The sequence below is a fragment of the Belonocnema kinseyi genome, chromosome 6 (genome assembly GCF_010883055.1).
Source record: "Belonocnema kinseyi isolate 2016_QV_RU_SX_M_011 chromosome 6, B_treatae_v1, whole genome shotgun sequence".
Classification (NCBI taxonomy): domain Eukaryota; kingdom Metazoa; phylum Arthropoda; class Insecta; order Hymenoptera; family Cynipidae; genus Belonocnema; species Belonocnema kinseyi.
In genome coordinates, this window is record NC_046662.1 from 119,510,585 (window position 1) to 119,523,426 (window position 12,842).

The following is a 12,842-nucleotide window of genomic DNA, read 5'->3' on the forward strand; positions in this document are numbered from 1 at the left end:
TTTGATATATTTTAGTATATTTTAATAGATTTCAAGAAATTTTTAAATGATTTTAATAATTTAGTATGAGATTTTAAAGGATTTGAAATATTTTAGGATATTCTTAAAGATTTCAAGGAATTTTAAAATGATTTTAATAATTTACTATTAGATTTTAAAGGATTTGAAATATTTAAACGATCTTAATAATTTAGTATGGGATTTCAAAGGATTTGAAATATTTTAGGACATTTTAATAGATTTCAAGGAATTCTTGAATGATTTAAATAATTTAGGATGAGGTTTTAAGGGATTTAAAATATTTAATGTATTTTGTTTATATTTCAAAATATTTGCCAGAGCTTTAAAATATGTCAAATGATTTCCAAAGGTTGGCAAGGATTTTAAATATTTAAGTGAGTTTTAAAAGAGACCAAGGAATTTTTAATTGACCACAGTATTTTTATATAAGATTTTAAAGGATATGAAACATTTTAGGGTATTTTAATAGTTTTCAAGGAATTTTCAAATGATTTTAATTATATAGTATGACACTTCAAAGGATTGGAAATATTTTAGGATATTTTAATAGACTTCAAGTCTTTTCTAAAAGATTTTAATAATTTCATTTCAGATTTTAAATTATCTGATATATTTGACGAAATTTTAATAGATTTCAAGTAATTTTTAAATGATTTTAATGATCCGGCCAATTAAACCACAAAGTGTGCAAGACTTAGTCATTATCCGGACAATTAAGGCAGGACACGAGCAGGACTTGATAAATATCCGGTCAATATAGTCATTATCCAAGAAATTAAGGCCAGACATGAGCAGTACCCAGTAAATATCCGGCCAAAGAGAGCAAGAAATTATCAGAATTTAGTAAGTATCCAGTCAATTAAGGCACGACATGAGCAGTACTTAGTAATATTCTAGCTAATGAAGGCAAGGAATGTTCAGGGCGTAGTAAATAGCCGGCCAATTAAGGCATGTCATGAGCAGGACTTATTCAATATCCGGCCCATTAAGGCAAGACATGATCAGGACTTAGTAAATATCTGGCCAATTAAGACACGACGTAAGCAGGACATAGTAAATATCCGGCCAATTAATGCAAGACGTGAGTAGGACTTAGTTAATATCTGGCCAATTAAGGCAAGACAGAAGCATTACTTAGTGTATATCCGGCCAACCAAGGCAAGACATGTGTAGGACTTGATCAATATCCAGAAAATAAAGGACATATGTGCAGGACCTAATAAATATAGGGCCAATTAACGCAAGACATGAGCAGGACTTAGTAAATATGCGGTTAATTTAGGCAACACATGGGCAGGACTCAGTAAATATGCGGTCAATTAAAGCAAGTCATGAACAGTACTTAGTGAATATCCGGCCAATGAAGGCAAGACATGTTCAGGACTCAGTGAATATCCGGCCAATTAAGCAAGACGTGAGTAGCACTTAGTAAATTACCAGCCAATTAAGGGAAGACATTATCAGAAATTAGTCAATATCCGGACGATGAAGGCAAGCCATGAGCTGAACTTAGTCATTATCCGGCCAATTAAGGCAAGACATGAGCAGGACTTAGTGACTATCCGGCAAATTAAGGCAATACATGAGGAGGTCCTAGTAAATATCCGGCCAATTAAGTCAAGACATGAGCAGGAGTTTGTAAATATCTAGACAATTAAGGCAAGACATGTGCAGGACTTAGTAAAGGGCCGGACAATTAAGGAAAGATGTTTGTAGGGCTTGGTAAATATCCTGCCAATAAAGGCAAGACATGAGCAGCACTTAGTAATTATCCAAGCAATTGAGGCAAGACATGAGAAGGATTAAGTGAATATCCGGCCAATTAAAGAAATACGTTAATAGGACCTAGTTAATATACGGCCCATTAAGGCCAAACGTGAGCAGAACTTAGTAGATGTCCGGCCCGTTAAGGCAAGGCATGAGTAGGACATAGTGAATATTCGGCCTATTAAGGCAAGACATGATCAGGTCGTAGTAAATATCCGGCAAATTAAGGCAAGACATAAGCTGGGCTTAGTAGATAAGCGGCCAATTAAGGCACGACGTGAGCAAGTCTTAGTGAATATCTTGCTAGTGAAAGCAAGAAATGAGCAGTACTTAGTAAATATGCGGTCAATTAAGGCTAGACATGAGTAGTACTTAGTAAATATGCGGTCAATTAAGGCAAGACATGAGCAGGACTTTGTGAATATCACGCCAATTAAGGCACGGCAAGTTCATGGCTTAGTAAATATCCGGCCAATTAAGGCAAGGAATAAGCAGGCTTTACTTAATATCCACCCATTAAGGCAAGGCATGGTCGGAACTTAGTCAATATCCGGCTAATTAAGGCAAGACTTGATTAGTAGTTAGTCAATATTTGGCCAATTATTACAAGACATGAGCAGGACTTAGTGACTATCCGGCTAATTAAGTCAAGACATGTTAGGACTAATAAATATACGGCCAATTAAGCAAAACGTGAGTAGCACTTAGTAAATAACCAGGCAATTAAGGTAAGACATTATCAGAAATTAGTCAATATCTGGACAATTAAGGCAAGCCATGAGCAATACTCAGTAGATATGCCGTAAATATACCGTACTTAGCAAATATGCGGTTAATTAAGGCAAGACATGAGCAGGACTTAGTGAATGTCCGATCAATTAAGGAAATACGTAAATAGGACATAGTCAATATCCGTCCCATTAGGGACAGGCGTGAGCAGTACTGAATAAATATCCGGTCGATGAAGGCTAGAAATGATCAGAACTTAGTCAATATCCGGCCAATTAAGGTAAGACATGAGCAGCACTTATTAAATTTCAGCCAGTGAAGGCGAGCCATGAGCAGTACTTGGTAAATATGAGGTCAATTAAGGCAAGACATGAGCAGTACTCAGTAAATATGCGATCAATTGAAGCAAGACATGAGCAGAACTTAGTGAATATCCGGCCAATTAAGGAAATACGTGAATAGGACCTAGTCAATATTCGGCCAATTAAGGACAGACGTGAGCAAGACTTAGTAAATATCCGGCCAGTGAAGGCGAGCCATTAGCAGTACTTGGTAAATATGAGGTCAATTAAGGAAAAACAGAAGCAATACTTAGTGTATATCCGGCCAACTAAGGCAAAAAATGTGTAGGACTTGATCAATATCCTTCCAGTTAAGGAAAGACATAAGCAAGAAATAGTAAATATCCGGCCCATTAAGGCAAGATATGAGCAGTACACAGTAAATATGCGGTCAACCAAAGCAAGACCTGAACATGGCTTAGTGAATATCCGGCCAATTAAGGCAAGACATGAGCAGGACTTAGTGAATATCCGGCCAATTAAGGCAAGACATGAGCAGGTTTTAGTGACTATCCGGCCAATTAAGGCAAGAGAAGTTCAGGACTTAGTAAATATCCGGCTAATTATGCAAGACGTGAGTAGCACTTAGTAAATAACCACCCAATTAAGGCAAGACATTATCAGAAATTAGTCAATATCAGGACGATTAAGGCAAGCCATGAGCTGAACTTAGTCATTATCCGGCCAATTAAGGCTAGTCATTAGCAGGACTGAGTCAATGCCCGGCCAATTTAGGAAAGACATTAGTAGGACTTAGTGAATATCCAGAGAATTAAGGAAAGACATGAGCAGGACTTTGTAAATATTCGGCTAATGAGGGAAATACGTAAATAGGACCTAGTCAATTTCCCGCTTATTAAGGCCAAACGTGAGCAGTACTTAATATATATCCGGTCGATGAAGGCTAGAAATGAGCAGGACTCTGTCAATATCCGGCCAACTAAGGCAAGTCATAAGCAGGCCTTATTCAATATCCGGCCCATTAAGGCCAGACGTGATCAGAACTTAGTCAATATCCGGCTAATTAAAGCAAGACGTGAGCAGGAATTATTCAATATCCGGCAAATTAAGGCACGACGTGAGTAGGACTTAGTAAATATCCGGCCAATTAAGGCACGACGTGAGCAGGACCTAGTAAATAACCGGCCCATGAAGGCGAGATATGAGCAGTACTTAGTAAATATCCCTCCAATTAAGGCAACACATGAGCAGAACTTTGTAAATATCCGTCCAATTAAGGCAACATATGCGCAGGAATTAGTAAATATCCGGCCAGTTAAGGCAAAACGTCAGTAGGACTTAGTAAATATCCGGCTAATTAAGACGAGACATAAGCAGGACTCAATAAATATCCGGCCAATTAAGGCAAGACATAAGCAGGCCTAATTAAGGCAAGACATTTTCATGCTTAGTAAATATCCTGCCAATTAAGGCAAGACATAAGCAAGACATAGTAAATATCCAGCCTATTAAGGCAAGACATGAACAGTACTTAGTAAATATTCAGCCAAATGAGCCAAGACATAAGTAGGACTTAGTCTGTATCCAGAGAATTGACGAAAGACATTAGAAGGACTTAGTAAATATCCAGCCAATTAAGGCACGACGTGAGCAGGACCTAGTAAATAACCGGCCCATGAATGCAAGATATGAGCAGTACTTAGTAAATATCCAGTCAATTAAGGCAACACATGAGCAGAACTTTGTAAATATCCGGCCAATTAAGGCGAGGCATATGCTGGACTTAGAAACTATCCGGCCAGTTAAGGCAATGCATGTGCAGGACTTAGTAAATATCCGGCCAGTTAAGGCACAACGTGAGCAAGAATTAGTAAATATCCGGCCAATGAAGAAGAGACATGAGTAGTACATAGTAAATATGCAGTCAATAAAAGCAAGACATGAGCAGAACTTAGTGACTATCCGGCCAATTAACGCAAGACATGTTCAGGACATAGTAAACATCCGGCCAATTAAGGCAAGACGTGAGTAGGACTTAGTAAATATCTGGACAAGTAAGGCAAAGCATAAGCAGGACTTAGTCAACATCCGTCCAATAAAGGCAAGACAGGAACAACACTAAGTAAGTATCCGGCAAATTAAGGCAAGACATCAGCAGTACTCAGTAAATATGCGGTCAACCAAAGCAAGACCTGAACATGGCTTAGTGAATATCCGGCGAATTAAGGCAAGACATGAGCAGGACTTAGTGAATATCCGGCTAATTAAGGCAAGACATGAGCAGGTTTTAGTGACTATCCGGCCAATTAAGGCAAGAGAAGTTCAGGACTTAGTAATTATCCGGCTAATTATGCAAGACATGACATGAAATGCAAGGCATGAGAAGGACTTAGTAAATATCCGGCCAATGAAGGCAAGTCATGAGCAAAACTTAGTAAATATATGGCCAATTAAGACAAGAACTGAGCAGCACTTAGTATAAATCCGGCCAATTATGGCACAACGTGAGCAAGACTTAGTAAATATCCGGCCAGTGAAGAAAAGACATCAGCGGTACATAGTAAATATGCGGTGAATTAAAACAAGACATGAGCAAGACTTAGTGATTATCCTGCCAATTAACGCAAGGCATGATCAGGACTTAGTAAAAATCCGGGTAAATTAAGGCAATACGTGAGTAGGACTTAGTAAAGGTCCAGCCAATTAAGGCAACACATTATCAGAACTTAGTCAATATCCGAACGATTAATGAAATTCATGAGCATAACTTAGTCGCCAACCGGCCAATTAAGGAAAGGCATGAATAGGAATGACTAAATATACGGCGAATTAAGACAAGACATGAGTAGGACTTAGTAAATATTCACTCAATTAAGAAAGACATGAGCAGGACTTAGTATATATCCGGCCAATGAAGAAAACACATGTGCAGTACATAGTAAATATGCGGTCAATTAAGGCAAGACATGATCAGGACTTAGTGACTATCCTGCCAATTAACGCAAGACATGTTCAGCACTTAGTAAATATCCGGCCAATAAAGGCAAGACGTGAGTAGGACTTAGTAAAGGTCCACCAAACTAAGGCAACACATTATCAGAACTTCGTCAATATCCGAACGAGTAAGGCAAGTCATGAGCAGATCTTAGTCGTTAACCATCCAATTAAGGCAAGATGTGAGCAGAACTTATTCAATATCCGGCAAATTAAGGCACGAAGTGGACAAGACTTAGAAAATATCCGGCAAATTTCTTGAGTTCTTAGTAAATATCCGGCCTATTAAGGCAATACGTGCCCAGGACTTATTAAATATCCGGACAATTAAGGCAAGTCATGTGAAGGACTTAGTAAATAGGCGGCCAATTAAGGACAGGCATGAGCAGGACTTAGTGAATATCCGGCCAATTAAAGAAATACGTTAATAGGACCTAGTCAATATACGGCCAATTAAGGCAAAACGTGAGCAAGTCTTAAGGAATATCCGGCCAGTGAAGGCAAGAAATGAGCAGTACTTAGTAAATATGCGATGAATTAAGGCTAGACATGAGCAGTACTTAGTAAATATGCGGTCAATTAAGGCGAGACATGAGCAGGACTTTGTGGATATCACGCCAATTAATTCAAGACATGTTCATGACTTAGTAAATACCCTGCCAATTAAGGCAAGACATAAGCAAGACATAGTAAATATCCAGTTAATTAAGGCAAGGCATAAACAGTACTTAGTAAATATTCGGGCAAGACATGAGCAGGCCTTATTCGATATCCGCCCATTAAGGCAAGGCATGTTCGGAACTTAGTGAATATCCGTCTAATTAAGGCAAGACATGAGCAGAACTTAGTGAATATCCGGCCAATTAAGGCAAGACATGAGCAGGACTTAGCGACTATCCGGCCAATTAAGGCAATACATCTTCAGGACTAATAAGTATACGGTCAGTTAAGGCAAGTCATGAGTAGGACATAGTGAATATCAGGCCTATTGAGGCAAGGCTTGATCAGAACGTAGTAAACATCCGACCAATGAAGGCAATACATTAGCCGTACTTAGTAAATATGCGGTTAATTAATGCAAGACATGACCAGGACTTAGTGAATATCCGGCCAATGAAGGCCAGACATGATAAGATCTAAGTAAATATTAAGCCAATTAATGCAAGACACGGTAAGAACTTAGTAAATATCCGTCCGGCAAGGAGTGAGCAGAACTTTTTAAATATCCGGACATTTAAGGCAAGACATGCGTAGGACTTAGTAAATATCCAGTCAGTTAAGGCAAAAAGTTATCAGGACTTCATAAATCTCTAGCCAATCAAGACAAGACATAAGCAGGACTTAGTATATATCCGGCTAATTAAGGCAAGACATGAGCAGCTCTTAATCATTATCCAAGCAATTAGGTCAAGACATGAGCAGGACTTAGTAAATATCCGGCCAATAAGGCAAGATATGTGCAGGACTCAGTAAAAATTCGGCAAATTAAGAGAAGACGCGAGTAGAATTTAGTAAATATCCGACCAATTAAGTCAAATAATCGACAGGACTTAGTAAATATCCAGCCAATGAAGGCAAGATATGTGCAGGACTACGTCAATATCTGGCCAATTGAGGCAAGACGTGAGTAGGACTTTGTAAATATCCGGCCAATTAAAGCCCTTCCGAGTCAACAGTCGCAACCGCCTTCACCCTGCTCTGAGAAACTGCGTGCGCCACCAGTTCTAGGAAGGCCAAAAACGGGGGGGGGGGGGGCTGAAACCGAGAGTTTGATGTATAACTTTAGATCAAAATTACCAACTCAAAATTATGAAAAATTCATTTGAATTCTTTTAGAAATTTATGATTCTTCAAATGCTTTACATTATCTTGAGCCTTTTGAATTCTTCTGATTCTTTAAACTACAAAAAATAGGTATTGCTTTGGATTAAAATCAACCTAAAATTAAAAATTCATTTGAATTTTTTGAACACATTTGGATGTGTATATTTGGGTGCAGTATAGAGCGTTGGGTAATATGACACACGAAGTAATTTTACATGTGGGATAATGTGACACACGGATATTCATGGCATCTGGTGATGCGCAGCATAGAGTCCAAGTTTTTGGCAATGGTTGTATATTTCGTACAATATTCGGTAATAATATAATGCATTTCTGAAACAGCAAAAAATGGATATGGTTATTCAGATTGGGATTTCGTAATTTTAGGCGAGCAATCAGAGTTTCAATAGACAGTTAGGAAAAGCACAAGAGTCATATATATTTTTAAATAAATTTTTTATTACGTTGAATACATCCTATTCTTAAAGATACTTTCATTCGTTACTTTTTAAAATATTATATCCAATAAATAATAATTTAAAAATAACATCAAGATATGACATATGGGGTCATATGGTACACTACGTACTATGCCACACAGGCTAATATGGATTTCTGAAATAGCGGTAACACACAGTAGCCGATTGTATGAAACTGTGTCTCAAAGTCGAAAAGCTTCAGATAAGAAGTATCTGGAGGGATACTTCTTATTTCAATTCAAGAAGAATCTTCATCAAATATAGGGAAACTATAAAGAAAAAGTAAATTAAATGGCTTACCTCGTAAATGTATGTTGAAGTTGGTATTGTCGGCAAAAAATTTCGTTTATTCATTATCGAGAACATTTGGATGTTAGATTTAATGTTTGGCACGTGAATTTCTATAAATTTATGCATTACAACTGCTAGTTTTTTTATCGCTGATTCCAAACTTCAAATTTCAAGATACGAAACGGCGCATCCAATATTGCGGATAAGAAAATTAAGAAAAAAAATTTGACCAAAAATATTTCAAATTAATTCAATTCAGAAATACGTTTGTACCTGAATTGAATAGCGATTAACCCATTAGTTCATTTTTTGAACAAAAAGTGACTAATGTTATCTTTTCATTTTAAAAAGTGACTAAGACGTAATTTGAGAAAAATCGTCACTAATTGTGACTGCGTGGCAGCCCTAATTACTTTTTACAGTTATTTCTTACAGAAGAATCTCTTATCTTTCCTATTTTTTTCTCAACTTCCCTGACTTTGATAGCTTAGATATTTTTTCTAGATTTAAAAGGTCTTTTGGAATTTCAAAATATTTCTCAACATTTCAAAACCTTTCTGAGATTTCAAACTTAAAAAAGAACATTTTTGACAAGAACTACAATTCTGTGTTAGAACATCAGATCATTTTTGGCCGTAAGAATTCCAGTTCAAATTTTGAGCAGAGGATTCTGTGAATAATTATCATTACTTTATCATTAATAATTTATTATTAATGGTTATTTAATACAATTACATTTGTATCCAAAAAGTTGAGTATTTACTCATAGAAAGTTTGTTTAGATTCGTTAATAATATTGAAAATATATTAAGACCCTTACTAGTATCCAGATGTTAACATTTATTGTCATGTTTAATAAATTTCAACGTTGATAATTTAAGTTAAAAAGTTGAAAGTTTGTAACAAAATTGGACTTCTAATCCCGAAGAGATCAATTCTAAATAAAGAGTTAATTTTTACCTAAAAAACATAAATTAGTAGCTAAAGAGTTGCATTTATAACCAAATAGAAACACTCTCAAGTAAAAATACACAAATTTTCATGAAAAAAGTTACATTTTAAAGTGTAGAAGGTGGCATACATTTTTTGTTCAATTTTAAAGCAACTAGTTTAGGTTTTAAGTCAAACGGATAAAGTTTTTATCTGACAATTCAATTTTCAACAAATAAGTTAATTTTTAGCCATAAGAGATGATTTTCTACCAGAAAAATATTCATTATTTATAGACAAAAAAATGTGCAACAAACAATTAAATTTTCGATCAGAATATAAGACATTTCAATAAAACAGTTTTTTTTAATAACAAAATCAAACAATTTTTAAAAGTTTCTACAGATTTTTAAACATTTCAAAAAATTTCTGAGATCTCCGATTTAAAACAGGGAATGTTGGATCAGAATTATAATTCTGTGTTGGAACATCAGATAATTTTTGTTCACAAGAATTATACTTCTGCTTTGAGCAGGTAATTTAAAAAAATTATGATTCGGACTTTAAAATGGGATTTTTTTCCTGTTCGAAATTAAAAATTTTATTAAAATATATTAAAAATTATATATTAAATCCTTTCTACTAAATCACAGTTTTAATTCTTTAAAAAATTCCCGTTCCATGTGAAAAATTCCCTGTTCCAAGTGAAATTATATTTCTTTGACGTAACTCCCTCCTGAAAAAAATAATTATTCTAACTCATATACTCTGAAACTGTAGTATCTACTTGAAAAAAGAAACTTAAACAATCAGATAAAAATAAAAATTTTCAATAAACTTAAATTTAACCATTCTTAATTTAAAATACGCATAGAAACCCAAAATCTGAATTAAAAATTAAAAGTTTGTATTCTAGATTTTAGAGAAGAATGCTCAAATAAAATTAATCCAGTTTTTTCAGTTTTTCCGTTTTTCCCGGTCAAGTTTTTTTATTTTCCCCGTCAACTGAGAGTAAAATTTTCATATTTTCCGCGAAGCGAAAAACATTTATTTTAATTCATATGACGTTTATTCTAAGCATCGTTCAACACAACAGAGCAAAAAATTGAAAAATAAATGAGTTTTCAAACAAATACTTAAATTTCGCACAAAGAATATCAGTCTATAATAAAGAATGAAATGTTTGAACTCTTATTTGAAAAAATTAACTTCAATTAAAATTAAGACATAAAATGGATTTTCAACAAAATAGTTAACTTTTCAACCTAATTGATGAATTTTCAACTAAAATGACGAATCTTTAACTGGAATAGTTGAATTTTAAATAAAAACGATGAGTTCTTACCTAAAACAATGAATTTTCAACTGAAACAGTTGCATTTTCAACAGCAAATAATTAATTTGTACTAAAAAAGATCAATTGTCCATCAAAACTTAAAGAATTAAACGTTCAGTTAAAAAATTAATGCTCAACCAAGAAAATGAATTTTCAATCACAACTATGGTATAAATAATTGGAATAAGTTACTTTACTTTTCACAGCAACAAGATGAAATTTCAACTAAAGAAGATTATTTTTTAACCAAAAATTGAATAATTAAATTTTTAACCATAAAATACATGTTCAACCAAAGAAATTAATTTTTCTTTCAAATGATGAATCTTTGACCAGAAAAAATTTTAATCAGAGAGTTTAACTTTCAGCCAAGTTTAAAAAATATAATTTTAAAAGAAAAAAAGTAGATTTTTTAACAAAGTATGCGGATTTTCAACGATATAGTTGGATTTTTAATTAAAAGAGACAAATTGTTATTCAAAGTATTGATTTTGAACTTGTATATCTAAATTTTCAACAAAAAATGAACAATTATATTTGCTTCCAAAAAGATGAATTTTGAAATCAAATTATGAATCTTCGATTTGAGTAGTTGAGTTATAGGTATATACTAAAAATATGAATTTTCAACTATAAAGAACAATTTTCTATAAAAAAAGAATTTTCGTTTATAAAAAAGTATTCATTTCGAACCAAATACTTGAATTTTCATTTAAAAAAAAAATACAATTTCGTCCAAAAATATAAATTAAATTTTCTGGCAAAAATGTAAATATTACCAAACAACAAAAAACTGCTGCAGTTGTAGAATAGGGACGTCACGTCGTTTTCAGCTAGAAAAATAGTTGTTTTTTTTTGTCGAAAAAAAATAATTTTCAACCAATAAAAAACAACAAATTTTCAATAAAATATTTAAATTTTCGGTACAAAATTCCTTTTATTTCAAAGAAAAAACAAGTTTTCGATCAAATAGCTCATTTTTCGATCATAGAAATAAATTTTAATTAAAATTATAAAACTTTTATGACAAAAATTAATTTTTTTATGTTCTACATTTTAATTTCAAGAATGAGATTAACTAACAAAAATTATTTTCTACAAAAGAAACGTCGAGTTTTTACGAAAAAAGTCGTTTTTTTTTAAATACGTGAATTTTCAATTTACACAAAGAGGCAAATTTACATCCTTATTGTCAAGTTTTTAATTAAAAAAGGTGAATTTCAACCCAAAGTGAGACGATTAAATTGACAATAGAAAAAATTAATTTTCAACCAAACTGATGATTATTTTCAAGTAAAATTCTGAATCTTAAACTGGAATAGTTGAATTTTTCCCTCCCAAACAAATGAATTTTCAACAAATAATATTAATCCTATACAAAAAGGCGATTTTTCCACAAATCACAACAATTAAAAGAAACTGTTTCATTTTTTAATAAAGAATATCAATTTTCAACCAAATAGATGAATTTTCATCCAAAAATAGAATAGTTGAATTTTTCGTTGAAAATCTAGTTCTTGACAAAAAAAAAAATGATTTTCAGAAAAATAGTTCAACTTTTTACTAGAATAGTTAAATTTGTTGTTAAAAATTGATTTCCAACAATGTAGTTATATTTTTAAAAAGAGATCAATTTTCAATTCAAATGATGAATCCTGCAACAAAAAAATAAATTTTGAATAAAAGTGTTTAGCTTTTAACTAAATCATAGTTTTAATTATTTAAAAATTTAAAAACTTTCAGTTGGTAAAATTCATTATCTACAAATCAAACGGATTTTCAACAAAAGAGTAAACTTTCCGACCTAAGTGATGAATTTTCAACTATAAATGACGCATCTTTAACTGCAATAGTTGATTTTGAAGCAAAAAATGTGATTTTTTAACTAAAACAGTGAATTTTACTTCAAACAGTTGCATTTTCAACCACAACGAATTAATTACACAGCCACACAAAAAAAAGTGTGCGGATCTGGTAACAAGACACACGTATTCCTACGGATTTTGGGGCGCTGAATTCAAATTCGGTATCAAAAATCACCCATCACGTCATGGTTAAGCCATAACTTCAAAAAATGACGAAAAATCATGCACTGAGGCAAATAAATTTCAAAATAATGCCAGTGATGCAAATTTTCACTTCAAAAACATGTTGACAACTGTGAAGGAT